Below are 6,023 nucleotides of genomic sequence, written 5' to 3' on the forward strand. Positions count from 1 at the left end.
GGGAGCAGAGCAGTTTCCTATTGCAGTAGTGATTCAATAAGAGAAACTTTAGCTTTCCGTGCTCATTTGAGTTACTGAAAGAATAAGTGCAATGGTTGTGGAAATATGAATTAATCCCTTTGAGAAACTCATCTCCTCTCTTCTTACCCTGATGACAGTGAATGTTCTACGTGGTCGACAGAGTGTGTGTTAGAGTGCTGAGAAGGGCCACATGCCATTTTTAGTGAAGAGAACATGCTGAACATGGAGAGCAACACACTAAAGCACTAGAAAGACGCCATTAAAAGTTCAAAATGGGTGTAGCATTTGGGTATTAAACCAAAGTAGGCTAATGGGCAAAGTCAAATTTTACACAGATAACAATGAATGCACGGTCCGCAGGGTGTGTATTAGCGTGCTGAGAGGACCACATGCCATTAAAATATGCTGAACATAGAGAGAGACACACTGAAGCATTAAAAAGAAGCCATTAAAATGTTTAAAATGTCATTTTGTGTTTTAGAAATCAAGAGTCTACAGCCATAGTGGCTCTGTGAGGCTTTAAGCTAAATGCTAATGTCAGCAAGCAGACATGCTCATGCTAAGAAATGCTGCAATGGTGATGCTCAACAAGTAATGTCTTCTTAGTTTAAGGTGTTAGCATGCTAGCATTTGTTAATAAGCACTTAATAGGTACTTGGTCATTAATTAAATATCTAATAAAGTCAAATTTTGACCTGATGTTACATTAAGTAGTAGTGTAAGTTGTCCCATGTATGATGACTAATGAACTTGAAATGGTTGTTTTTATGTAATGACTCATACATTTGTGTTTTTGTTGTTTTGAAACTGATTTTATTTTCCATTTCTGTCTCTTCAGGTTGTTTTGTCTTTTCACAGAAATGGAAAAAGTGTCGCAGCATTTCTAGTGAAACCCGCTGTTACTATAGCAGCGATGCATGTTATTAATGGAGCCACACTAACTAAGGCTGGTGCTGAAGCCAGTCATATAACCACGGATATAATAAAAGATCTCCCTGATTCTAGGCCTTCACGGTTAGTGCATCATCACACAACTGCCTCGGGCCACAAATTTCATGCTTTCTTACTGGGGAAATCTCAGAGCTGGGCACCTGCCACCATTGTTCAACTGCAGAAAATGCTGACGAAGAGTTGCAGTGTTGCTACAACTGTAATTATTCCCCGCTGTCTTAAAGAGGGTCAAACAAAAGCAGCAATGACCATCAGGGAAATATCTAAAAAACTGTTTGCAAAACCACAAATGAGACTACAAGAGAGCAAAAAGCGAGCGATGGACATTAAAGTTCACATGGACTATCATAGACGACATCCTGCAACAGCTTTAGTCAAACAACATGACATTCTCCCAGCTGCTACTCTGCACTCTGGCAGCTCTTCAGTGAAGGCTTCAGATACATCACAGTTAGAGAGACACGGAAATAGAGCCAATATTAAGAAGAAAAATGAACATTTGACCTCGGATGAAGAGTCCATGTTGCAGAAAAATGTTCAGAAGCAACTTTCTTTAAAAGCTGCATCTACCAGTGTGAATGATGATGGATTTTATCTTACGAGGCAGCTCTTGTTGGTACCCAGAGACAAGAAAGAATCCATAAATGGACTGCGGTATAAGATAAGGGCTGCTCAGGATCATAACAAAGAAAGATTCAATGAAAAGATAATCACAAAACAAGCAGAGCTCAAGCAGCCAGAGGGACAAAGTGAAACCGGACGATTGCATACAAATACTATTGAATATATCCTACGAGCAGACTCTACACATAAAACACAAAATAATGATGCTGGTCACAAACAACTGTTTACTGAGGTGGGAGAAGAGGTCTTAATAATGTCATTGCTTCCAGACACAGAGACAGAGACACAAACAAAACCATCATGTGAAATAAAACTTATTTTGAATGCTGACACTGGCTGGAAAACTATAAATACACCCATAAACGAGCTCCACACAATTAAAGTTATAAAAGAAGGTTTTATGATTCAACCAGGTAATTCAAAACACGCATTTCCATTAAAAATCTTCACAACTGATCCAAAAGAAATACACACAAGCCCAGCATCAGAAATCACTACAACTACTACTGCGACTACAGCGTCTGCATATACAAAAGAAAATATAAAAGAAACCACAAGGACAATAGAACATCCACAAACTGATGGTGTAACTCATGAAAATGTGGGCATAAATTATACCGAACAAGAGGAAAATATGCCGTCTGAAGATTCAGTCTTACCTTCACCACCTGCGCACAAAATGATAGAAGATACAAAAGCAGAGACAACTGCAGTAAACACAGAGATAAAACAGACAACACCAATTATGGAAGTCTTCAAAATAAACGGCACACAGAAAGCAGACAGGCTGCTGCCAAATACAGAGGAGACTCAAACAACTACAATGAATCCAGAACCTGAGACTGTCTACGAGCCCAGATTCATAAAATATAAACCAGGGAATATACAAGCTACGACTGCAAAGTCATTCTCAGGCCTCAGGATGAGAGAAGACATCCTAGAAGATCTAACCAAACTTCACGAAGGCATAAAGGATGAAGAAGGAGCATACGTATCCCCAGCTACAACAAACAGGCCAGGAACTAAAAGAAAAGAAGACCAAGATGATCCAAGAGACAATAGAAGAGAAACAATCCCTAACCAAGTGACAGATAATCTTCAAAAAGTAAGTGAAGTTTCAGACTTCTATGAAAATCTGTGTCAAAATAAGATAGATACTGTGCTGTATATTGTTACTGGTAAAAAAAAATACACAGAGTTTCAGAGGAAATTATAGTTTAAAGGTGCAGTGTGTTTAATTTAGTGGCATCTGGTGGAACGGACTCAGCAGAAATGGAATATAATATTCACAAGTGTGTTTTAATTAGTGTATAATAACCTGAAAATAAGAATCAGTGTCTTTTTGTCACCTTAGAATGAGCCCTTTATATCTACAGAGGGTCCTCTTCCTCAGAGGCCGCCATGTTTCTACAGTAGCCCAGAACAGACAAACCAAACACTGGCTCTAGAGAGGGCCTTTCACATTTTTCACAGTTCTCCTACATGCTTGGAAGGGGAGTGAGGGGAGGGTATCTAGTTGGTTGCAATCTGCAACTTCACCACTAGATGGCAGTAAATCCTACGTACTGGTCCTTTAATACACAGAAAAATATATGTAAGAGAATGCAGAGATGAATAAGAAATGCTGTATGCAATTACAAGATAGGTGGTTTGTAAATTACAGAGATAAATCTGATTGATTGATGAATTTGTAAGGAAAAGTAGAAGAACTTATCCACCATTAAAAGTATTATTATTATTATTAAAATGAATTATTTTGTTGTAATTCTCATTTACTAAATCTAAAAATGTATTTTGATCAATGTGCTGTTCTCTAAGATGAAGTGAGTCATGTTTCAGTGATTTTTTTGGCCACATTTGTCAACAGTGCTGATGAAAAGTTCTCCTCCACAGATGACAGATGACACTGCGCCCCTCTGCAGAGGTTTAATACATCGCACCGAAGATGGGCTGAAACACTGCAAGGAGAGATTTTCAGGAAGGACGATTTCCACAAAGGAACCTACAAATGCATTTCAGGATACAGGAGTGCAGGAGAAGGGACATAAATCTATCAGAGACAACAATGACGATGAATACGATCATTTCTATTATTTTGATGGAGCAATGAAAAGAGTGCAGTATAATTTTTACCCCTATTACAAGAGACAAAGACTCCGAAAAAGGAGCCATGAAAACACGGAGAGTGGTGTTCCCATAGCGAGAAACAAAGGAGACGCTCATGAAAATCTCCTTAGTTACATCCAGCGTCTTACTTTGAGGAATAAGATCAGACAATCCAAACAAGAGAAATTCACTTCTGCTTGAAAATTTAACACACAGATTGACTGAAGATGAAAAAAATGAAAGATGCAAAATGCAGATTCACAGTTAAGCATTAAGTCTATATTTTTATGATAATAATTGCACACTAACTGTGACCAATGGCTTCAGCTACTGGCCAGTAAATTAAATGCAGTATGTATATGTTAAATGCCAAAATGCTGTCATGTTTAGCTATGCTTTATACTTTATGTATTGTATGCTGCTGTTTTATGCTGTTAATGTCCAACAAAGTAGCAAAAACATGACTTCTACCTCTGATTGCTATTTGTAGTGTATTGTATATTATATTATATATATTATTATATTTTAGATTTGCTTTAAGATGTCCTCACTTATGCTTAAATGACAGGTTTGCAATTTTTCAAGTCCGTCTTAAAACAACAGTCAGTTGTCCAAATGAGCATTGACATGTTTTTCTTGCTGTAATGATTTCTCCTGTTCATACTGGCCATTGAGATGCATAATGCACTTTCAATGTAAGTGATAAGGTACAAGTCCACAGTCCTCTTTCTGTGCAAAAACATATTTAAAAGTCTATTTGAAGCTAATATTAAGCTTCAGTCGTCTAAATTAGTTAAAACTTTCAAAGTTAAAGTCTATGTGCCAAATCCCCTCTTTTTGTTATGATGTAACTTAGAAGATATAAACTTTATTTGACTAACTCAGACAGCTGAAGCCTCATATTACCTTTAGATAAACTTTAAATACATTTTTGCCTTTGGAAAAGATCTTCTAATGGTCAGTATGAACAGGAGGAATGATCGTCATACATACATAATTTCTTTTTGTCTTATTATCTCGTCTGTTAACTAATGTGTTGTGTGCATGTACATAATCTTTGTATTTGTCCCCTATCATATTGAATTTTTGCTATTCATTCATAGATTTATTGTTTCTGTTCCTAATATGTGCAATTTTGAGATTTTCTGTGAATGTAAAATACAACATGAATCACGTAGATCTGTGTATAGCATATAACGTAATTTACTGTAATGTGTAATTTCTGGGAAACTGTATTGCATGTACACTCACTTTAATTAGTATGCTAATGTTATTAAGTGTATATATCGATTACACTTTTACGCATAATGATGTTCTGACTCACTTTGTTCCTCCTGCACTCTGAATTACAGCGTGATTGTCTCTATTTTAATGTGTTCCTAGTTGAGTATCTCAGCACCAAACACATTGTACTGAACATTTTTATTGCACTAGCGAAGAAAGGCAATTCCAATTCTTGTTATGCACTAGTGAGTCAAAACATAATTTGTCTCACCGACATTGCTTTTTAATATTAGTTGAGTGCTATAGGTGTGTTGGGAGGCAATTTACAGCCAACGAGGCCATCTAACTCAATGGGCCTTTTTCACAGCCAACAGTTTGGCTTGTCATAGCAGGAAAATACAGGTGTAATTAATACCATTAACGATGGCTCTGTTCCATCTGTGTCAGCAAATCACGTCAGTGAGCCAGCTTGCACAATGGCGGGGGCCTGGAATAAGTAAAGCTAAATGGATTTCAGCCCTTATTAAATATTATTTACTACACCTGTGGTTTACCTGCAATTACATTATTTTTATACTGCTAATTTGTTTTGTAAGAAACGTAATTGCTGCATAGATTGTGTTCACAGGCAACTTTTTTTTTTTTTTTTGTCCCCTGAAGCAGTGTTTTTCAATCCTGGTTCTGTTTTAGATGTTTCCCTGCTGCAACACACCTGATTCAAATGAATGTCTTCTGCAGAGCTTGATGACAAGCTGATCATTTGAATCAGATGTGTTGGAATAGAGGATCTAACACATACAGGGCAGGGGTTACACCAGGACTAGGATTGAATAACACTGCCCTGAAGGAAGCGCTACCTTCTTGTACCACACAGAATATACGGAGAAAAGGTTTCACAGGCCCACATTCATCCTAAGAAACACACCTTTTGCCAGGGCAGCTGGATTTGCTTTTGATTTTCCATGCTGCATTAAGGAGGACAAGATGGCTTTAATAGATGTTTTTCATGGCACACATTTTCACTTGTTACAGGTGTAACTAATAGCATTAATAATGTCTACATTCCAGTTAGGTGTACAAGTTCTATGGTGCTCTGA

The sequence above is a fragment of the Thunnus albacares genome, chromosome 18 (assembly GCF_914725855.1).
Source record: "Thunnus albacares chromosome 18, fThuAlb1.1, whole genome shotgun sequence".
Taxonomy (NCBI): Eukaryota; Metazoa; Chordata; class Actinopteri; order Scombriformes; family Scombridae; genus Thunnus; species Thunnus albacares.